A 23593-nucleotide genomic window follows, 5' to 3' on the forward strand; every position below is an offset into this window, starting at 1 on the left:
CCCTGTACACACGCTTGATTCTCTTTTGGAGACATAGCAATCCATAGGTTTTAAGATACTTACTAGTCAGGTACATTCTTAGGCGTTTAATATGGGGTGTTGACTCTATTTCGTTGAGCAAGGAGTAGCTCTTGTCTATTCCATATTTGGCTTAAGGAACTTTATCTGTGCTCATTTCAATCTCTGGTTTTATGCAGCACCCCAACTCACCTTTCCCCTTAAGCAAGCATAAGTTGGTTTTCTAAATTTGAGACCCTGTTCTGTTCTGTAATTCAGTTCCTGTGTAGCCAAGTTTACATTCCGTGTATTAGTGATATCTTATGATGTTTCTTTTTCTGTGTGACTTATTTCAGTTAGAATCATCGTACCTGAATCCACTCATTATGCTGCTACGGGCCTGATGACATAGATTTCATTGCTGAGTGATACTGCATTGTACGTAAGTACCACAAGTTCTTTATCCATTTTTCACTTTCTGTGATATTGAACTTGTATGGTAAACGAGGTTCTTATAAACGGAGGCGTCCCAAACTTTGGGGTGGCTGTGTCTTTTTGATTTTAATTTCCCTAAGCTATAGGACCATAAGTGGAAGTGCCCTAGGCTCTGTTGCTTTGTTTTTTAGATGTTTCAGGAAACACCATACACTTCTCCCGAGTGGTTGTTGGCAATTTACATCCCGCCCATCAGCATAACAAGGCTCCCAGTTCTCCATGGCCTGTCCTGCCTTTCTGGATTTTACACTTTTTTCAGATGGCCCTTTTGACCGGGGGGAAGTGAGACTTCATTGTAGTGCAGATTTCCTTTGCAAGCTTGCTTGGTTGGCCAAAAAGGGCGTATGCGTTTTTTCCTGAATATATTCAGGAAAAAACGCATACGCCCTTTTTGGCCAAGTGCATCATTGTGGACGTTCGGCCTCTTTTCCTATGCTTTCAATGCAATTCCAGTCTACCTCCTGAAATCGGTTTCCTGCAATTCTGCCCCGCTTTCAAGTCCTCTTGGCAGCCTTACTTCAGTATATTTTTGGACGATAGCTGTCATTTATAAGTCTGCAGGTTTGTGAATTACAGTGCCCCTGAGCTCCTTTCTTCAACTCGCTTTCTTTTGAGCTGGCCGCAACACCGCAGGATGTCTTCAGGCCCTAATCTGGTTCCGGTACGGCACGCTGAGCCTTTGGTTATTTCCTCTTCCTGGTGGGAAATGAGAGTTAAATTTGCCCGTCCAGACACCTCCAGCTAGCCTCTCATTGGTTCTCGCTATTCCTGTTCATCTTCCGCAGAAATTGCAAACTGGGCCAAACAGGAGGTTAAAGGCGCTGACTCTCCAAGTGGGGAGAGTGTTAGTAAAGCGTCTGGAATGTTGCACCCGAGTACCAGGGGAGGAAAACTGAGACATATTTGAACACGTCTCCCGTTCACATGGTTGATCATACTTGGGTTCCACATGCATGTTTTAGCTGAAGGAAGAAGACCTTAAACCTGGAGAGTTGAGACCCGTGTAATGCGTACCATGCAATATGACTTCAAAGGGTCTTCATTTGCTCACCGAACCTCTCCAATCCTATCACTGCTGCGTTTATGCCCCTGTACACACGCTTGATTCTCTTTTGGAGACATAGCAATCCATAGGTTTTAAGATACTTACTAGTCAGGTACATTCTTAGGCATTTAATATGGGGTGTTGAGTCCATTTCGTTGAGCAAGGAGTAGCTCTTGTCTATTCCATATTTGGCTTAAGGAACTTTATCTGTGCTCATTTCAATCTCTGGTTTTATGCAGCACCCCAACTCACCTTTCCCCTTAAGCAAGCATAAGTTGGTTTTCTAAATTTGAGACACTGTTCTGTTTTGGAATTCAGTTCCTGTGTAGCCAAGTTTACATTCCGTGTATTAGTGATATCTTATGATGTTTCTTTTTCTGTGTGACTTATTTCAGTTAGAATCATCATACCTGAATCCACTCATTGTGCTGCTAAGGGCCTGATGACACAGATTTCATTGCTGAGTGATATTGCTTTGTAAGTAAATACCACAAGTTCTTTATCCATTTTTCACTTTCTCCGATGTTGAACTTGTACTGTAAACGAGGTTCTTGTAAACAGAGCCGTTCCAAACTTTGGGGTGGCTGTGTCTTTTTGATTTTAATTTCCCTAAGCTATAGGACCATAAGTGGAAGTGCCCTAGGTTCTGTTGCTTTGTTTTTTAGACGTTTCAGGAAACACCATACACTTCTCCCGAGTGGTTGTTGGCAATTTACATCCCGCCCATCAGCAGAACAAGGCTCCCAGTTCTCCATGGCCTGTCTTGCCTTTCTGGATTTTACACTTTTTTCAGATGGCCCTTTTGACCGGGGGGAAGTGAGACTTCATTGTAGTGCAGATTTCCTTTGCAAGCTTGCTTGGTTGGCCAAAAAGGGCGTATGCGTTTTTTCCTGAATATATTCAGGAAAAAACGCATACGCCCTTTTTGGCCAAGTGCATCATTGTGGACGTTCTGCCTCTTTTCCTATGCTTTCAATGCAATTCCAGTCTACCTCCTGAAATCGGTTTCCTGTAATTCTGCCCCGCTTTCAAGTCCTCTGGGCAGCCTTACTTCAGTCTATTTTTGGACGATAGCTGTCATTTATAAGTCTGCAGGTTTGTGAATTACAGTGCCCCTGAGCTCCTTTCTTCAACTCGCTTTCTTGTGACCTGGCCGCAACACCGCAGGATGGCTTCAGGCCCTAATCTGGTTCTGGCACGGCACGCTGAGCCTTTGGTTAATTCCTCTTCCTGGTGGGAAATGAGAGTTAATTTTGCCCGTCCAGACACCTCCAGCTAGTCTCTCATTGGTTCTCGCTATTCCTGTTCATCTTCCGCAGAAATTGCAAACTGGGCCAAAGAGGAGGTTAAAGGGACTGACTCTCCAAGTAGGGAGAGTGTTAGTAAAGCGTCTGGAATGTTGCACCCGAGTACCAGGGGAGGAAAACTGAGACATATTTGAACACGTCTCGCGATCACATGGTTGATCATACTCTAGGATCCACATGCATGTTTTAGCTGAGGAAGAATACCTTAAACCTGGGTATTTGAAACCCGTGGAATGGGTACCATGCAATATGACTTCAAAGGGTCTTCATTTGCTCACCGAACCTCTCCAATCCTATCACTGCTGCGTTTATGCCCCTGTACACATGCTTGATTCTCTTTCGGAGACATAGCAATCCATAGGTTTTAAGATACTTACTAGTCAGGTACATTCCTAGGCGTTTAATATGCGGTGTTGAGTCCATTTCGTTGAGCAAGGAGTAGCTCTTGTCTATTCCATATTTGGCTTAAGGAACTTTATCTGTGCTCATTTCAATCTCTGGTTTTATGCAGCACCCCAACTCACCTTTCCCCTTAAGCAATCATAAGTTGGTTTTCTAAATTTGAGACCCTGTTCTGTTCTGTAATTCAGTTCCTGTGTAGCCAAGTTTACATTCCGTGTATTACTGATATCTTATGATGTTTCTTTTTCTGTGTGACTTATTTCAGTTAGAATCATCGTACCTGAATCCACTCATTATGCTGCTACGGGCCTGATGACATAGATTTCATTGCTGAGTGATACTGCATTGTACGTAAGTACCACAAGTTCTTTATCCATTTTTCACTTTCTGTGATATTGAACTTGTATGGTAAACGAGGTTCTTATAAACGGAGGCGTCCCAAACTTTGGGGTGGCTGTGTCTTTTTGATTTTAATTTCCCTAAGCTATAGGACCATAAGTGGAAGTGCCCTAGGCTCTGTTGCTTTGTTTTTTAGATGTTTCAGGAAACACCATACACTTCTCCCGAGTGGTTGTTGGCAATTTACATCCCGCCCATCAGCATAACAAGGCTCCCAGTTCTCCATGGCCTGTCCTGCCTTTCTGGATTTTACACTTTTTTCAGATGGCCCTTTTGACCGGGGGGAAGTGAGACTTCATTGTAGTGCAGATTTCCTTTGCAAGCTTGCTTGGTTGGCCAAAAAGGGCGTATGCGTTTTTTCCTGAATATATTCAGGAAAAAACGCATACGCCCTTTTTGGCCAAGTGCATCATTGTGGACGTTCTGCCTCTTTTCCTATGCTTTCAATGCAATTCCAGTCTACCTCCTGAAATCGGTTTCCTGCAATTCTGCCCCGCTTTCAAGTCCTCTTGGCAGCCTTACTTCAGTATATTTTTGGACGATAGCTGTCATTTATAACTCTGCAGGTTTGTGAATTACAGTGTCCCTGAGCTCCTTTCTTCAACTCGCTTTCTTTTGAGCTGGCCGCAACACCGCAGGATGTCTTCAGGCCCTAATCTGGTTCCGGTACGGCACGCTGAGCCTTTGGTTATTTCCTCTTCCTGGTGGGAAATGAGAGTTAAATTTGCCCGTCCAGACACCTCCAGCTAGCCTCTCATTGGTTCTCGCTATTCCTGTTCATCTTCCGCAGAAATTGCAAACTGGGCCAAACAGGAGGTTAAAGGCGCTGACTCTCCAAGTGGGGAGAGTGTTAGTAAAGCGTCTGGAATGTTGTACCCGAGTACCAGGGGAGGAAAACTGAGACATATTTGAACACGTCTCCCGTTCACATGGTTGATCATACTTGGGTTCCACATGCATGTTTTAGCTGAAGGAAGAAGACCTTAAACCTGGAGAGTTGAGACCCGTGTAATGCGTACCATGCAATATGACTTCAAAGGGTCTTCATTTGCTCACCGAACCTCTCCAATCCTATCACTGCTGCGTTTATGCCCCTGTACACACGCTTGATTCTCTTTTGGAGACATAGCAATCCATAGGTTTTAAGATACTTACTAGTCAGGTACATTCTTAGGCATTTAATATGGGGTGTTGAGTCCATTTCGTTGAGCAAGGAGTAGCTCTTGTCTATTCCATATTTGGCTTAAGGAACTTTATCTGTGCTCATTTCAATCTCTGGTTTTATGCAGCACCCCAACTCACCTTTCCCCTTAAGCAAGCATAAGTTGGTTTTCTAAATTTGAGACACTGTTCTGTTTTGGAATTCAGTTCCTTGTAGCCAAGTTTACATTCCGTGTATTAGTGATATCTTATGATGTTTCTTTTTCTGTGTGACTTATTTCAGTTAGAATCATCATACCTGAATCCACTCATTGTGCTGCTAAGGGCCTGATGACACAGATTTCATTGCTGAGTGATATTGCTTTGTAAGTAAATACCACAAGTTCTTTATCCATTTTTCACTTTCTCCGATGTTGAACTTGTACTGTAAACGAGGTTCTTGTAAACAGAGCCGTTCCAAACTTTGGGGTGGCTGTGTCTTTTTGATTTTAATTTCCCTAAGCTATAGGACCATAAGTGGAAGTGCCCTAGGTTCTGTTGCTTTGTTTTTTAGACGTTTCAGGAAACACCATACACTTCTCCCGAGTGGTTGTTGGCAATTTACATCCCGCCCATCAGCAGAACAAGGCTCCCAGTTCTCCATGGCCTGTCTTGCCTTTCTGGATTTTACACTTTTTTCAGATGGCCCTTTTGACCGGGGGGAAGTGAGACTTCATTGTAGTGCAGATTTCCTTTGCAAGCTTGCTTGGTTGGCCAAAAAGGGCGTATGCGTTTTTTCCTGAATATATTCAGGAAAAAACGCATACGCCCTTTTTGGCCAAGTGCATCATTGTGGACGTTCTGCCTCTTTTCCTATGCTTTCAATGCAATTCCAGTCTACCTCCTGAAATCGGTTTCCTGTAATTCTGCCCCGCTTTCAAGTCCTCTGGGCAGCCTTACTTCAGTCTATTTTTGGACGATAGCTGTCATTTATAAGTCTGCAGGTTTGTGAATTACAGTGCCCCTGAGCTCCTTTCTTCAACTCGCTTTCTTGTGACCTGGCCGCAACACCGCAGGATGGCTTCAGGCCCTAATCTGGTTCTGGCACGGCACGCTGAGCCTTTGGTTAATTCCTCTTCCTGGTGGGAAATGAGAGTTAATTTTGCCCGTCCAGACACCTCCAGCTAGTCTCTCATTGGTTCTCGCTATTCCTGTTCATCTTCCGCAGAAATTGCAAACTGGGCCAAAGAGGAGGTTAAAGGGACTGACTCTCCAAGTAGGGAGAGTGTTAGTAAAGCGTCTGGAATGTTGCACCCGAGTACCAGGGGAGGAAAACTGAGACATATTTGAACACGTCTCGCGATCACATGGTTGATCATACTCTAGGATCCACATGCATGTTTTAGCTGAGGAAGAATACCTTAAACCTTGGTATTTGAAACCCGTGGAATGGGTACCATGCAATATGACTTCAAAGGGTCTTCATTTGCTCACCGAACCTCTCCAATCCTATCACTGCTGCGTTTATGCCCCTGTACACATGCTTGATTCTCTTTCGGAGACATAGCAATCCATAGGTTTTAAGATACTTACTAGTCAGGTACATTCTTAGGCGTTTAATATGCGGTGTTGAGTCCATTTCGTTGAGCAAGGAGTAGCTCTTGTCTATTCCATATTTGGCTTAAGGAACTTTATCTGTGCTCATTTCAATCTCTGCTTTTATGCAGCACCCCAACTCACCTTTCCCCTTAAGCTAGCATAAGTTGGTTTTCTAAATTTGAGACCCTGTTCTGTTCTGTAATTCAGTTCCTGTGTAGCCAAGTTTACATTCCGTGTATTACTGATATCTTATGATGTTTCTTTTTCTGTGTGACTTATTTCAGTTAGAATCATCGTACCTGAATCCACTCATTATGCTGCTAAGGGCCTGATGACATAGATTTCATTGCTGAGTGATACTGCATTGTACGTAAGTACCACAAGTTCTTTATCCATTTTTCACTTTCTGTGATATTGAACTTGTATGGTAAACGAGGTTCTTGTAAACGGAGGTGTCCCAAACTTTGGGGTGGCTGTGTCTTTTTGATTTTAATTTCCCTAAGCTATAGGACCATAAGTGGAAGTGCCCTAGGCTCTGTTGCTTTGTTTTTTAGATGTTTCAGGAAACACCATACACTTCTCCCAAGTGGTTGTTGGCAATTTACATCCTGCCCATCAGCATAACAAGGCTCCCAGTTCTCCATGGCCTGTCCTGCCTTTCTGGATTTTACACTTTTTTCAGATGGCCCTTTTGCCCGGGGGGAAGTGAGACTTCATTGTAGTGCAGATTTCCTTTGCAAGCTTGCTTGGTTGGCCAAAAAGGGCGTATGCGTTTTTTCCTGAATATATTCAGGAAAAAACGCATACGCCCTTTTTGGCCAAGTGCATCATTGTGGACGTTCTGCCTCTTTTCCTATGCTTTCAATGCAATTCCAGTCTACCTCCTGAAATCGGTTTCCTGCAATTCTGCCCCGCTTTCAAGTCCTCTTGGCAGCCTTACTTCAGTCTATTTTTGGACGATAGCTGTCATTTATAACTCTGCAGGTTTGTGAATTACAGTGCCCCTGAGCTCCTTTCTTCAACTTGCTTTCTTGTGACCTGGCCGCAACACTGCAGGATGGCTTCAGGCCTTAATCTGGTTCCGGCACGGCACGCTGAGCCTTTGGTTATTTCCTCTTCCTGGTGGGAAATGAGAGTTAAATTTGCCCGTCCAGACACCTCCAGCTAGCCTCTCATTGGTTCTCGCTATTCCTGTACATCTTCCGCAGAAATTGCAAACTGGGCCAAACAGGAGGTTAAAGGGACTGACTCTCCAAGTGGGGAGAGTGTTAGGAAAGCGTCTGGAATGTTGCACCCGAGTACCAGGGGAGGAAAACTGAGACATATTTGAACACGTCTCCCGTTCACATGGTTGATCATACTCTGGGTTCCACATGCATGTTTTAGCTGAAGGAAGAATACCTTAAACCTGGAGAGTTGAGACCCGTGTAATGGGTACCATGCAATATGACTTCAAAGGGTCTTCATTTGCTCACCGAACCTCTCCAATCCTATCACTGCTGCGTTTATGCCCCTGTACACACGCTTGATTCTCTTTTGGAGACATAGCAATCCATAGGTTTTAAGATACTTACTAGTCAGGTACATTCTTAGGGGTTTAATATGGGGTTTTGAGTCCATTTCGTTGAGCAAGGAGTAGCTCTTGTCTATTCCATATTTGACTTAAGGGACTTTATCTGTGCTCATTTCAATCTCTGGTTTTATGCAGCACCCCAACTCACCTTTTCCCTTAAGCAAGCATAAGTTGGTTTTCTAAATTTGAGACCCTGTTCTGGTTTGGAATGCAGTTCCTGTGTAGCCAAGTTTACATTCCTTGTATTAGTGATATCTTATGATGTTTCTTTTTCTGTGTGACTTATTTCAGTTGGAATCATCGTACCTGAATCCACTCATTATGCTGCTACAGGCCTGATGACATAGATTTCATTGCTGAGTGATACTGCATTGTACGTAAGTACCACAAGTTCTTTATCCATTTTTCACTTTCTGCGATGTTGAACTTGTACTGTAAACGAGGTTCTTGTAAACAGAGCCGTTCCAAACTTTGGGGTGGCTGTGTCTTTTTGATTTTAATTTCCCTAAGCTATAGGACCATAAGTGGAAGTGCCCTAGGCTCTGTTGCTTTGTTTTTTAGATGTTTCAGGAAACACCATACACTTCTCCCGAGTGTCTGTTGGCAATTTACATCCCACCCATCAGCATAACAAGGCTCCCAGTTCTCCATGGCCTGTCCTGCCTTTCTGGATTTTACACTTTTTTCAGATGGCCCTTTTGACCGGGGGGAAGTGAGACTTCATTGTAGTGCAGATTTCCTTTGCAAGCTTGCTTGGTTGGCCAAAAAGGGCGTATGCGTTTTTTCCTGAATATATTCAGGAAAAAACGCATACGCCCTTTTTGGCCAAGTGCATCATTGTGGACGTTCTGCCTCTTTTCCTATGCTTTCAATGCAATTCCAGTCTACCTCCTGAAATCGGTTTCCTGCAATTCTGCCCCGCTTTCAAGTCCTCTTGGCAGCCTTACTTCAGTCTATTTTTGGACGATAGCTGTCATTTATAACTCTGCAGGTTTGTGAATTACAGTGCCCCTGAGCTCCTTTCTTCAACTCGCTTTCTTGTGACCTGGCCGCAACACCGCAGGATGGCTTCAGGCCCTAATCTGGTTCCGGCCCGGCATGCTGAGCCTTTGGTTAATTCCTCTTCCTGGTGGGAAATGAAACTTAAATTTGCCCGTCCAGACACCTCCAGCTAGTCTCTCATTGGTTCTCGCTATTCCTGTTCATCTTCCGCAGAAACTGCAAACTGGGCCAAACAGGAGGTTAAAGGCGCTGACTCTCCAAGTGGGGAGAGTGTTAGTAAAGCGTCTGGAATGTTGCACCCGAGTACCAGGGGAGGAAAACTGAGACATATTTGAACACGTCTCCCGTTCACATGGTTGATCATACTTGTGTTCCACATGCATGTTTTCGCTGAAGGAAGAATACCTTAAACCTGGAGAGTTGAGACCCGTGTAATGCGTACCATGCAATATGACTTCAAAGGGTCTTCATTTGCTCACCGAACCTCTCCAATCCTATCACTGCTGCGTTTATGCCCCTGTACACATGCTTGATTCTCTTTTGGAGACATAGCAATCCATAGGTTTTCCAATACTTACTAGTCAGGTACATTCTTAGGCTTTTAATATGGGGTGTTGAGTCCATTTCGTTGAGCAAGGAGTAGCTCTTGTCTATTCCATATTTGACTTAAGGAACTTTATCTGTGCTCATTTCAATCTCTGGTTTTATGCAGCACCCCAACTCACCTTTAACCTTAAGCAAGCATAAGTTGGTTTTCTAAATTTGAGACCCTGTTCTGTTCTGTAATTCAGTTCCTGTGTAGCCAAGTTTACATTCCGTGTATTACTGATATCTTATGATGTTTCTTTTCTGTGTGACTTATTTCAGTTAGAATCATCATACCTGAATCCACTCATTGTGCTGCTATGGGCCTGATGACACAGATTTCATTGCTGAGTGATATTGCTTTGTAAGTAAATACCACAATTTCTTTATCCATTTTTCACTTTCTGCGATGTTGAACTTGTACTGTAAACGAGGTTCTTGTAAACAGAGCCGTTCCAAACTTTGGGGTGGCTGTGTCTTTTTGATATTAATTTCCCTAAGCTATAGGACCATAAGTGGCAGTGCCCTAAGCTCTGTTGCTTTGTTTTTTAGATGTTTCAGGAAACACCATACACTTCTCCCGAGTGGTTGTTGGCAATTTACATCCCGCCCATCAGCATAACAAGGCTCCCAGTTCTCCATGGCCTGTCTTGCCTTTCTGGATTTTACACTTTTTTCAGATGGCCCTTTTGACCGGGGGGAAGTGAGACTTCATTGTAGTGCAGATTTCCTTTGCAAGCTTGCTTGGTTGGCCAAAAAGGGCGTATGCGTTTTTTCCTGAATATATTCAGGAAAAAACGCATACGCCCTTTTTGGCCAAGTGCATCATTGTGGACGTTCTGCCTCTTTTCCTATGCTTTCAATGCAATTCCAGTCTACCTCCTGAAATCGGTTTCCTGCAATTCTGCCCCGCTTTCAAGTCCTCTTGGCAGCCTTACTTCAGTCTATTTTTGGACGATAGCTGTCATTTATAAGTCTGCAGGTTTGTGAATTACAGTGCCCCTGAGCTCCTTTCTTCAACTCGCTTTCTTGTGACCTGGCCGCAACACCGCAGGATGGCTTCAGGCCCTAATCTGGTTCTGGCACGGCACGCTGAGCCTTTGGTTAATTCCTCTTCCTGGTGGGAAATGAGAGTTAAATTTGCCCGTCCAGACACCTCCAGCTAGTCTCTCATTGGTTCTCGCTATTCCTGTTCATCTTCCGCAGAAATTGCAAACTGGGCCAAACAGGAGGTTAAAGGGACTGACTCTCCAAGTGGGGAGAGTGTTAGTAAAGCGTCTGGAATGTTGCACCCGAGTACCAGGGGAGGAAAACTGAGACATATTTGAACACGTCTCCCGATCACATGGTTGATCATACTCTAGGTTCCACATGCATGTTTTAGCTGAAGGAAGAATACCTTAAACCTGGGTAGTTGAAACCCATGGAATGGGTACCATGCAATATGACTTCAAAGGGTCTTCATTTGCTCACCGAACATCTCCAATCCTATCACTGCTGCGTTTATGCCCCTGTACACACGCTTGATTCTCTTTCGGAGACATAGCAATCCATAGGTTTTAAGATACTTACTAGTCAGGTACATTCTTAGGCGTTTAATATGTGGTGTTGAGTCCATTTCGTTGAGCAAGGAGTAGCTCTTGTCTATTCCATATTTGACTTAAGGGACTTTATCTGTGCTCATTTCAATCTCTGGTTTTATGCAGCACCCCAACTCACCTTTACCCTTAAGCAAGCATAAGTTGGTTTTCTAAATTTGAGACCCTGTTCTGGTTTGGAATGCAGTTCCTGTGTAGCCAAGTTTACATTCCGTGTATTAGTGATATCTTATGATGTTTCTTTTTCTGTGTGACTTATTTCAGTTAGAATCATCGTACCTGAATCCACTCATTATGCTGCTACAGGCCTGATGACATAGATTTCATTGCTGAGTGATACTGCATTGTACGTAAGTACCTCAAGTTCTTTATCCATTTTTCACTTTCTGCGATGTTGAACTTGTACTGTAAACGAGGTTCTTGTAAACAGAGCCGTTCCAAACTTTGGGGTGGCTGTGTCTTTTTGATTTTAATTTCCCTAAGCTATAGGACCATAAGTGGAAGTGCCCTAGGCTCTGTTGCTTTGTTTTTTAGATGTTTCAGGAAACACCATACACTTCTCCCGAGTGTCTGTTGGCAATTTACATCCCGCCCATCAGCATAACAAGGCTCCCAGTTCTCCATGGCCTGTCCTGCCTTTCTGGATTTTACACTTTTTTCAGATGGCCCTTTTGACCAGGGGGAAGTGAGACTTCATTGTAGTGCAGATTTCCTTTGCAAGCTTGCTTGGTTGGCCAAAAAGGGCGTATGCGTTTTTTCCTGAATATATTCAGGAAAAAACGCATACGCCCTTTTTGGCCAAGTGCATCATTGTGGACGTTCTGCCTCTTTTCCTATGCTTTCAATGCAATTCCAGTCTACCTCCTGAAATCGGTTTCCTGCAATTCTGCCCCGCTTTCAAGTCCTCTTGGCAGCCTTACTTCAGTCTATTTTTGGACGATAGCTGTCATTTATAACTCTGCAGGTTTGTGAATTACAGTGCCCCTGAGCTCCTTTCTTCAACTCGCTTTCTTGTGACCTGGCCGCAACACCGCAGGATGGCTTCAGGCCCTAATCTGGTTCCGGCCCGGCATGCTGAGCCTTTGGTTAATTCCTCTTCCTGGTGGGAAATGAGAGTTAAATTTGCCCGTCCAGACACCTCCAGCTAGTCTCTCATTGGTTCTCGCTATTCCTGTTCATCTTCCGCAGAAACTGCAAACTGGGCCAAACAGGAGGTTAAAGGCGCTGACTCTCCAAGTGGGGAGAGTGTTAGTAAAGCGTCTGGAATGTTGCACCCGAGTACCAGGGGAGGAAAACTGAGACATATTTGAACACGTCTCCCATTCACGTGGTTGATCATACTTGTGTTCCACATGCATGTTTTAGCTGAAGGAAGAATACCTTAAACCTGGAGAGTTGAGACCCGTGTAATGCGTACCATGCAATATGACTTCAAAGGGTCTTCATTTGCTCACCGAACCTCTCCAATCCTATCACTGCTGCGTTTATGCCCCTGTACACATGCTTGATTCTCTTTTGGAGACATAGCAATCCATAGGTTTTCCAATACTTACTAGTCAGGTACATTCTTAGGCGTTTAATATGGGGTGTTGAGTCCATTTCGTTGAGCAAGGAGTAGCTCTTGTCTATTCCATATTTGACTTAAGGAACTTTATCTGTGCTCATTTCAATCTCTGGTTTTATGCAGCACCCCAACTCACCTTTAACCTTAAGCAAGCATAAGTTGGTTTTCTAAATTTGAGACCCTGTTCTGTTCTGTAATTCAGTTCCTGTGTAGCCAAGTTTACATTCCGTGTATTACTGATATCTTATGATGTTTCTTTTCTGTGTGACTTATTTCAGTTAGAATCATCATACCTGAATCCACTCATTGTGCTGCTATGGGCCTGATGACACAGATTTCATTGCTGAGTGATATTGCTTTGTAAGTAAATACCACAATTTCTTTATCCATTTTTCACTTTCTGCGATGTTGAATTTGTACTGTAAACGAGGTTCTTGTAAACAGAGCCGTTCGAAAGTTTGGGGTGGCTGTGTCTTTTTGATTTTAATTTCCCTAAGCTATAGGACCATAAGTGGCAGTGCCCTAGGCTCTGTTGCTTTGTTTTTTAGATGTTTCAGGAAACACCATACACTTCTCCCCAGTGGTTGTTGGCAATTTACATCCCGCCCATCAGCATAACAAGGCTCCCAGTTCTCCATGGCCTGTCCTGCCTTTCTGGATTTTACACTTTTTTCAGATGGCCCTTTTGACCGGGGGGAAGTGAGACTTCATTGTAGTGCAGATTTCCTTTGCAAGCTTGCTTGGTTGGCCCAAAAGGGCGTATGCGTTTTTTCCTGAATATATTCAGGAAAAAACGCATACGCCCTTTTTGGCCAAGTGCATCATTGTGGACGTTCTGCCTCTTTTCCTATGCTTTCAATGCAATTCCAGTCTACCTCCTGAAATCGGTTTCCTGCAATTCTGCCCCGCTTTCAAGTCCTCTTGGCAGCCTTACTTCAGTCTATTTTTGGACGATAGCTGTCATTTATAAGTCTGCAGGTTTGTGAATTACAGTGCCCCTGAGCTCCTTTCTTCAACTCGCTTTCTTGTGACCTGGCCGCAACACCGCAGGATGGCTTCAGGCCCTAATCTGGTTCTGGCACGGCACGCTGAGCCTTTGGTTAATTCCTCTTCCTGGTGGGAAATGAGAGTTAAATTTGCCCGTCCAGACACCTCCAGCTAGTCTCTCATTGGTTCTCGCTATTCCTGTTCATCTTCCGCAGAAATTGCAAACTGGGCCAAACAGGAGGTTAAAGGGACTGACTCTCCAAGTGGGGAGAGTGTTAGTAAAGCGTCTGGAATGTTGCACCCGAGTACCAGGGGAGGAAAACTGAGACATATTTGAACACGTCTCCCGATCACATGGTTGATCATACTCTAGGTTCCACATGCATGTTTTAGCTGAAGGAAGAATACCTTAAACCTGGGTATTTGAAACCCATGGAATGGGTACCATGCAATATGACTCCAAAGGGTCTTCATTTGCTCACCGAACATCTCCAATCCTATCACTGCTGCGTTTATGCCCCTGTACACACGCTTGATTCTCTTTCGGAGACATAGCAATCCATAGGTTTTAAGATACTTACTAGTCAGGTACATTCTTAGGCGTTTAATATGCGGTGTTGAGTCCATTTCGTTGAGCAAGGAGTAGCTCTTGTCTATTCCATATTTGGCTTAAGGAACTTTATCTGTGCTCATTTCAATCTCTGGTTTTATGCAGCACCCCAACTCACCTTTCCCCTTAAGCAAGCATAAGTTGGTTTTCTAAATTTGAGACCCTGTTCTGGTTTGGACTGCAGTTCCTGTGTAGCCAAGTTTACATTCAGTGTATTACTGATATCTTATGATGTTTCTTTTTCTGTGTGACTTACTTCAGTTAGAATCATCATACCTGAATCCACTCATTGTGCTGCTAAGGGCCTGATGACACAGATTTCATTGCTGAGTGATATTGCTTTGTAAGTAAATACCACAACTTCTTTATCCATTTTTCACTTTCTGCGATGTTGAACTTGTACTGTAAACGAGGTTCTTGTAAACAGAGCCGTTCGAAAGTTTGGGGTGGCTGTGTCTTTTTGATTTTAATTTCCCTAAGCTATAGGACCATAAGTGGCAGTGCCCTAGGCTCTGTTGCTTTGTTTTTTAGATGTTTCAGGAAACACCATACACTTCTCCCGAGTGGTTGTTGGCAATTTACATCCCGCCCATCAGCATAACAAGGCTCCCAGTTCTCCATGGCCTGTCCTGCCTTTCTGGATTTTACACTTTTTTCAGATGGCCCTTTTGACCGGGGGGAAGTGAGACTTCATTGTAGTGCAGATTTCCTTTGCAAGCTTGCTTGGTTGGCCAAAAAGGGCGTATGCGTTTTTTCCTGAATATATTCAGGAAAAAACGCATACGCCCTTTTTGGCCAAGTGCATCATTGTGGACGTTCTGCCTCTTTTCCTATGCTTTCAATGCAATTCCAGTCTACCTCCTGAAATCGGTTTCCTGCAATTCTGACCCGCTTTCAAGTCCTCTTGGCAGCCTTACTTCAGTCTATTTTTGGACGATAGCTGTCATTTATAACTCTGCAGGTTTGTGAATTACAGTGCCCCTGAGCTCCTTTCTTCAACTCGCTTTCTTGTGACCTGGCCGCAACACCGCAGGATGTCTTCAGGCCCTAATCTGGTTCCGGTACGGCACGCTGAGCCTTTGGTTATTTCCTCTTCCTGGTGGGAAATGAGAGTTAAATTTGCCCATCCAGACACCTCCAGCTAGCCTCTCATTGGTTCTCGCTATTCCTGTTCATCTTCCGCAGAAATTGCAAACCGGGCCAAACAGGAGGTTAAAGGCGCTGACTCTCCAAGTGGGGAGAGTGTTAGTAAAGCGTCTGGAATGTTGCACCCGAGTACCAGGGGAGGAAATCTGAGACATATTTGAACACGTCTCCCGTTCACATGGTTGATCATACTTGGGTTCCACATGCATGTTTTAGCTGAAGGAAGAATACCTTAAACCTGGAGAGTTGAGACCCGTGTAATGCGTACCATGCAATATGACTTCAAAGGGTCTTCATTTGCTCACCGAACCTCTCCAATCCTATCACTGCTGCGTTTATGCCCCTGTACACACGCTTGATTCTCTTTTGGAGACATAGCAACCCATAGGTTTTAAGATACTTACTAGTCAGGTACATTCTTAGGCGTTTAATATGGGGTGTTGAGTCTATTTCGTTGAGCAAGGAGTAGCTCTTGTCTATTCCATATTTGGCTTAAGGAACTTTATCTGTGCTCATTTCAATCTCTGGTTTTATGCAGCACCCCAACTCACCTTTCCCCTTAAGCAAGCATAAGTTGGTTTTCTAAATTTGAGACCCTGTTCTGTTCTGTAATTCAGTTCCTGTGTAGCCAAGTTTACATTCCGTGTATTAGTGATAACTTATGATGTTTCTTTTTCTGTGTGACTTATTTCAGTTAGAATCATCATACCTGAATCCACTCATTGTGCTGCTATGGGCCTGATGACACAGATTTCATTGCTGAGTGATATTGCTTTGTAAGTAAATACCACAATTTCTTTATCCATTTTTCACTTTCTGCGATGTTGAACTTGTACTGTAAACGAGGTTCTTGTAAACAGAGCCGTTCGAAAGTTTGGGGTGGCTGTGTCTTTTTGATTTTAATTTCCCTAAGCTATAGGACCATAAGTGGCAGTGCCCTAGGCTCTGTTGCTTTGTTTTTTAGATGTTTCAGGAAACACCATACACTTCTCCCGAGTGGTTGTTGGCAATTTACATCCCGCCCATCAGCATAACAAGGCTCCCAGTTCTCCATGGCCTGTCCTGCCTTTCTGGATTTTACACTTTTTTCAGATGGCCCTTTTGACCGGGGGGAAGTGAGACTTCATTGTAGTGCAGATTTCCTTTGCAAGCTTGCTTGGTTGGCCAAAAAGGGCGTATGCGTTTTTTCCTGAATATATTCAGGAAAAAACGCATACGCCCTTTTTGGCCAAGTGCATCATTGTGGACGTTCTGCCTCTTTTCCTATGCTTTCAATGCAATTCCAGTCTACCTCCTGAAATCGGTTTCCTGCAATTCTGCCCCGCTTTCAAGTCCTCTTGGCAGCCTTACTTCAGTCTATTTTTGGACGATAGCTGTCATTTATAAGTCTGCAGGTTTGTGAATTACAGTGCCCCTGAGCTCCTTTCTTCAACTCGCTTTCTTGTGACCTGGCCGCAACACCGCAGGATGTCTTCAGGCCCTAATCTGGTTCCGGTACGGCACGCTGAGCCTTTGGTTAATTCCTCTTCCTGGTGGGAAATGAGAGTTAAATTTGCCCATCCAGACACCTCCAGCTAGCCTCTCATTGGTTCTCGCTATTCCTGTTCATCTTCCGCAGAAATTGCAAACTGGGCCAAACAGGAGGTTAAAGGCGCTGACTCTCCAAGTGGGGAGAGTGTTAGTAAAGCGTCTGGAATGTTGCACCCGAGTACCAGGGGAGGAAAACTGAGACATATTTGAACACGTCTCCCGTTCACATGGTTGAGCATACTTGGGTTCCACATGCATGTTTTAGCTGAAGGAAGAATACCTTAAACCTGGAGAGTTGAGACCCGTGTAATGCGTACCATGCAATATGACTTCAAAGGGTCTTCATTTGCTCACCGAACCTCTCCAATCCTATCACTGCTGCGTTTATGCCCCTGTACACATGCTTGATTCTCTTTTGGAGACATAGCAATCCATAGGTTTTAAGATACTTACTAGTCAGGTACATTCTTAGGCGTTTAATATGGGGTGTTGAGTCCATTTCGTTGAGCAAGGAGTAGCTCTTGTCTATTCCATATTTGGCTTAAGGAACTTTATCTGTGCTCATTTCAATCTCTGGTTTTATGCAGCACCCCAACTCACCTTTCCCCTTAAGCAAGCATAAGTTGGTTTTTTAAATTTGAGACACTGTTCTGTTTTGGAATTCAGTTCCTGTGTAGCCAAGTTTACATTCCGTGTATTAGTGATATCTTATGATGTTTCTTTTTCTGTGTGACTTATTTCAGTTAGAATCATCATACCTGAATCCACTCATTGTGCTGCTAAGGGCCTGATGACACACATTTCATTGCTGAGTGATATTGCTTTGTAAGTAAATACCACAATTTCTTTATCCATTTTTCACTTTCTGCGATGTTGAACTTGTACTGTAAACGAGGTTCTTGTAAACAGAGCCATTCCAAACTTTGGGGTGGTTGTGTCTTTTTGATTTTAATTTCCCTAAGCTATAGGACCATAAGTGGCAGTGCCCTAAGCTCTGTTGCTTTGTTTTTTAGATGTTTCAGGAAACACCATACACTTCTCCCGAGTGGTTGTTGGCAATTTACATCCCGCCCATCAGCATAACAAGGCTCCCAGTTCTCCATGGCCTGTCTTGCCTTTCTGGATTTTACACTTTTTTCAGATGGCCCTTTTGACCGGGGGGAAGTGAGACTTCATTGTAGTGCAGATTTCATTTGCAAGCTTGCTTGGTTGGCCAAAAAGGGCGTATGCGTTTTTTCCTGAATATATTCAGGAAAAAACGCATACGCCCTTTTTGGCCAAGTGCATCATTGTGGACGTTCTGCCTCTTTTCCTATGCTTTCAATGCAATTCCAGTCTACCTCCTGAAATCGGTTTCCTGCAATTCTGCCCCGCTTTCAAGTCCTCTTGGCAGCCTTACTTCAGTCTATTTTTGGACGATAGCTGTCATTTATAAGTCTGCAGGTTTGTGAATTACAGTGCCCCTGAGCTCCTTTCTTCAACTCGCTTTCTTTTGAGCTGGCCGCAACACCGCAGGATGGCTTCAGGCCCTAATCTGGTTCTGGCACGTCACGCTGAGCCTTTGGTTAATTCCTCTTCCTGGTGGGAAATGAGAGTTAAATTTGCCCGTCCAGACACCTCCAGCTAGTCTCTCATTGGTTCTCGCTATTCCTGTTCATCTTCCGCAGAAATTGCAAACTGGGCCAAACAGGAGGTTAAAGGGACTGACTCTCCAAGTGGGGAGAGTGTTAGTAAAGCGTCTGGAATGTTGCACCCGAGTACCAGGGGAGGAAAACTGAGACATATTTGAACACGTCTCCCGATCACATGGTTGATCATACTCTAGGTTCCACATGCATGTTTTAGCTGAAGGAAGAATACCTTAAACCTGGGTAGTTGAAACCCATGGAATGGGTACCATGCAATATGACTTCAAAGGGTCTTCATTTGCTCACCGAACATCTCCAATCCTATCACTGCTGCGTTTATGCCCCTGTACACACGCTTGATTCTCTTTCGGAGACATAGCAATCCATAGGTTTTAAGATACTTACTAGTCAGGTACATTCTTAGGCGTTTAATATGTGGTGTTGAGTCCATTTCGTTGAGCAAGGAGTAGCTCTTGTCTATTCCATATTTGACTTAAGGGACTTTATCTGTGCTCACTTCAATCTCTGGTTTTATGCAGCACCCCAACTCACCTTTACCCTTAAGCAAGCGTAAGTTGGTTTTCTAAATTTGAGACCCTGTTCTGGTTTGGAATGCAGTTCCTGTGTAGCCAAGTTTACATTCCGTGTATTAGTGATATCTTATGATGTTTCTTTTTCTGTGTGACTTATTTCAGTTAGAATCATCGTACCTGAATCCACTCATTATGCTGCTACAGGCCTGATGACATAGATTTCATTGCTGAGTGATACTGCATTGTACGTAAGTACCTCAAGTTCTTTATCCATTTTTCACTTTCTGCGATGTTGAACTTGTACTGTAAACGAGGTTCTTGTAAACAGAGCCGTTCCAAACTTTGGGGTGGCTGTGTCTTTTTGATTTTAATTTCCCTAAGCTATAGGACCATAAGTGGAAGTGCCCTAGGCTCTGTTGCTTTGTTTTTTAGATGTTTCAGGAAACACCATACACTTCTCCCGAGTGTCTGTTGGCAATTTTCATCCCGCCCATCAGCATAACAAGGCTCCCAGTTCTCCATGGCCTGTCCTGCCTTTCTGGATTTTACACTTTTTTCAGATGGCCCTTTTGACCGGGGGGAAGTGAGACTTCATTGTAGTGCAGATTTCCTTTGCAAGCTTGCTTGGTTGGCCAAAAAGGGCGTATGCGTTTTTTCCTGAATATATTCAGGAAAAAACGCATACGCCCTTTTTGGCCAAGTGCATCATTGTGGACGTTCTGCCTCTTTTCCTATGCTTTCAATGCAATTCCAGTCTACCTCCTGAAATCGGTTTCCTGCAATTCTGCCCCGCTTTCAAGTCCTCTTGGCAGCCTTACTTCAGTCTATTTTTGGACGATAGCTGTCATTTATAACTCTGCAGGTTTGTGAATTACAGTGCCCCTGAGCTCCTTTCTTCAACTCGCTTTCTTGTGACCTGGCCGCAACACCGCAGGATGGCTTCAGGCCCTAATCTGGTTCCGGCCCGGCATGCTGAGCCTTTGGTTAATTCCTCTTCCTGGTGGGAAATGAGAGTTAAATTTGCCCGTCCAGACACCTCCAGCTAGTCTCTCATTGGTTCTCGCTATTCCTGTTCATCTTCCGCAGAAACTGCAAACTGGGCCAAACAGGAGGTTAAAGGCGCTGACTCTCCAAGTGGGGAGAGTGTTAGTAAAGCGTCTGGAATGTTGCACCCGAGTACCAGGGGAGGAAAACTGAGACATATTTGAACACGTCTCCCGTTCACATGGTTGATCATACTTGTGTTCCACATGCATGTTTTAGCTGAAGGAAGAATACCTTAAACCTGGAGAGTTGAGACCCGTGTAATGCGTACCATGCAATATGACTTCAAAGGGTCTTCATTTGCTCACCGAACCTCTCCAATCCTATCACTGCTGCGTTTATGCCCCTGTACACATGCTTGATTCTCTTTTGGAGACATAGCAATCCATAGGTTTTCCAATACTTACTAGTCAGGTACATTCTTAGGCGTTTAATATGGGGTGTTGAGTCCATTTCGTTGAGCAAGGAGTAGCTCTGGTCTATTCCATATTTGACTTAAGGAACTTTATCTGTGCTCATTTCAATCTCTGGTTTTATGCAGCACCCCAACTCACCTTTACCCTTAAGCAAGCATAAGTTGGTTTTCTAAATTTGAGACCCTGTTCTGTTCTGTAATTCAGTTCCTGTGTAGCCAGTTTACATTCCGTGTATTACTGATATCTTATGATGTTTCTTTTCTGTGTGACTTATTTCAGTTAGAATCATCATACCTGAATCCACTCATTGTGCTGCTATGGGCCTGATGACACAGATTTCATTGCTGAGTGATATTGCTTTGTAAGTAAATACCACAATTTCTTTATCCATTTTTCACTTTCTGCGATGTTGAACTTGTACTGTAAACGAGGTTCTTGTAAACAGAGCCGTTCCAAACTTTGGGGTGGCTGTGTCTTTTTGATTTTAATTTCCCTAAGCTATAGGACCATAAGTGGCAGTGCCCTAGGCTCTGTTGCTTTGTTTTTTAGATGTTTCAGGAAACACCATACACTTCTCCCGAGTGGTTGTTGGCAATTTACATCCCGCCCATCAGCATAACAAGGCTCCCAGTTCTCCATGGCCTGTCTTGCCTTTCTGGATTTTACACTTTTTTCAGATGGCCCTTTTGACCGGGGGGAAGTGAGACTTCATTGTAGTGCAGATTTCCTTTGCAAGCTTGCTTGGTTGGCCAAAAAGGGCGTATGCGTTTTTTCCTGAATATATTCAGGAAAAAACGCATACGCCCTTTTTGGCCAAGTGCATCATTGTGGACGTTCTGCCTCTTTTCCTATGCTTTCAATGCAATTCCAGTCTACCTCCTGAAATCGGTTTCCTGCAATTCTGCCCCGCTTTCAAGTCCTCTTGGCAGCCTTACTTCAGTTTATTTTTGGACGATAGCTGTCATTTATAAGTCTGCAGGTTTGTGAATTACAGTGCCCCTGAGCTCCTTTCTTCAACTCGCTTTCTTTTGAGCTGGCCGCAACACCGCAGGATGGCTTCAGGCCCTAATCTGGTTCCGGTACGGCACGCTGAGCCTTTGGTTATTTCCTCTTCCTGTTGGGAAATGAGAGTTAAATTTGCCCGTCCAGACACCTCCAGCTAGCCTCTCATTGGTTCTCGCTATTCCTGTTCATCTTCCGCAGAAATTGCAAACTGGGCCAAACAGGAGGTTAAAGACGCTGACTCTCCAAGTGGGGAGAGTGTTAGTAAAGCGTCTGGAATGTTGCACCCGAGTACCAGGGGAGGAAAACTGAGACATATTTGAACACGTCTCCCGTTCACATGGTTGATCATACTTGGGTTCCACATGCATGTTTTAGCTGAAGGAAGAATACCTTAAACCTGGAGAGTTAAGACCCGTGTAATGGATACCATGCAATATGACTTCAAAGGGTCTTCATTTGCTCACCGAACCTCTCCAATCCTATCACTGCTGCGTTTATGCCCCTGTACACATGCTTGATTCTCTTTCGGTGACATCGCAATCCATAGGTTTTAAGATACTTACTAGTCAGGTACATTCTTAGGCGTTCAATATGGGGTGTTGAGTCCATTTCGTTGAGCAAGGAGTAGCTCTTGTCTATTCCATATTTGACTTAAGGAACTTTATCTGTGCTCATTTAAATCTCTGGTTTTATGCAGCACCCCAACTCACCTTTACCCTTAAGCAAGCATAAGTTGGTTTTCTAAATTTGAGACCCTGTTCTGTTCTGTAATTCAGTTCCTGTGTAGCCAAGTTTACATTCCGTGTATTAGTGATATCTTATGATGTTTCTTTTTCTGTGTGACTTACTTCAGTTAGAATCATCATACCTGAATCCACTCATTGTGCTGCTAAGGGCCTGATGACACAGATTTCATTGCTGAGTGATATTGCTTTGTAAGTAAATACCACAACTTCTTTATCCATTTTTCACTTTCTGCGATGTTGAACTTGTACTGTAAACGAGGTTCTTGTAAACAGAGCCGTTCCAAACTTTGGGGTGGCTGTGTCTTTTTGATTTTAATTTCCCTAAGCTATAGGACCATAAGTGGAAGTGCCCTAGGTTCTGTTGCTTTGTTTTTTAGATGATTCAGGAAACACCATACACTTCTCCCGAGTGGTTGTTGGCAATTTAAATCCCGCCCATCAGCAGAACAAGGCTCCCAGTTCTCCATGGCCTGTCCTGCCTTTCTGGATTTTACACTTTTTTCAGATGGCCCTTTTGACTGGGGGGAAGTGAGACTTCATTGTAGTGCAGATTTCCTATGCAAGCTTGCTTGGTTGGCCAAAAAGGGCGTATGCGTTTTTTCCTGAATATATTCAGGAAAAAACGCATACGCCCTTTTTGGCCAAGTGCATCATTGTGGACGTTCTGCCTCTTTTCCTGTGCTTTCAATGCAATTCCAGTCTACCTCCTGAAATCGGTTTCCTGCAATTCTGCCCCGCTTTCAAGTCCTCTTGGCAGCCTTACTTCAGTCTATTTTTGGACGATAGCTGTCATTTATAACTCTGCAGGTTTGTGAATTACAGTGCCCCTGAGCTCCTTTCTTCAACTCGCTTTCTTGTGACCTGGCCGCAACACCGCAGGATGGCTTCAGGCCCTAATCTGGTTCCGGACCGGCATGCTGAGCCTTTGGTTAATTCCTCTTCCTGGTGGGAAATGAGAGTTAAATTTGCCCGTCCAGACACCTCCAGCTAGCCTCTCATTGGTTCTCGCTATTCCTGTTCATCTTCCGCAGAAATTGCAAACTGGGCCAAACAGGAGGTTAAAGGGACTGACTCTCCAAGTCGGGAGAGTGTTAGTAAAGCGTCTGGAGTGTTGCACCCGAGTACCAGGGGAGGAAAACTGAGACATATTTGAACACGTCTCCCGTTCACATGGTTGATCATACTTGGGTTCCACATGCATGTTTTAGCTGAAGGAAGAATACCTTAAACCTGGAGAGTTAA

At 44.0% G+C, this 23593-nt stretch overlaps 1 long non-coding RNA gene across 28 annotated transcripts in view; it reads left to right on the top strand.

Moving 5' to 3' along the window:
- The window catches only part of LOC307181352, a 1649813-nt gene that overhangs the window by 293808 nt on the left and 1332412 nt on the right, over positions 1 to 23593 (top strand). Inside the window, exon 5 of one of the 28 annotated variants that reach the window (XR_013826521.1) lies at positions 17727 to 17745. The exons of 25 other annotated variants lie outside the window; for them this stretch is intronic. This is a non-coding gene — a long non-coding RNA (uncharacterized lncRNA). Of the gene's footprint in view, positions 1 to 9830; positions 9909 to 11410; positions 11430 to 17726; positions 17746 to 23593 lie in introns of those variants that run through there. 2 more of the 28 variants (XR_013826522.1, XR_013826523.1) reach the window with 2 other exon arrangements.

This window comes from Stenella coeruleoalba (genome assembly GCF_951394435.1).
Source record: "Stenella coeruleoalba genome assembly, contig: scaffold_48, whole genome shotgun sequence".
In the NCBI taxonomy this organism is placed as follows: Eukaryota; Metazoa; Chordata; class Mammalia; order Artiodactyla; family Delphinidae; genus Stenella; species Stenella coeruleoalba.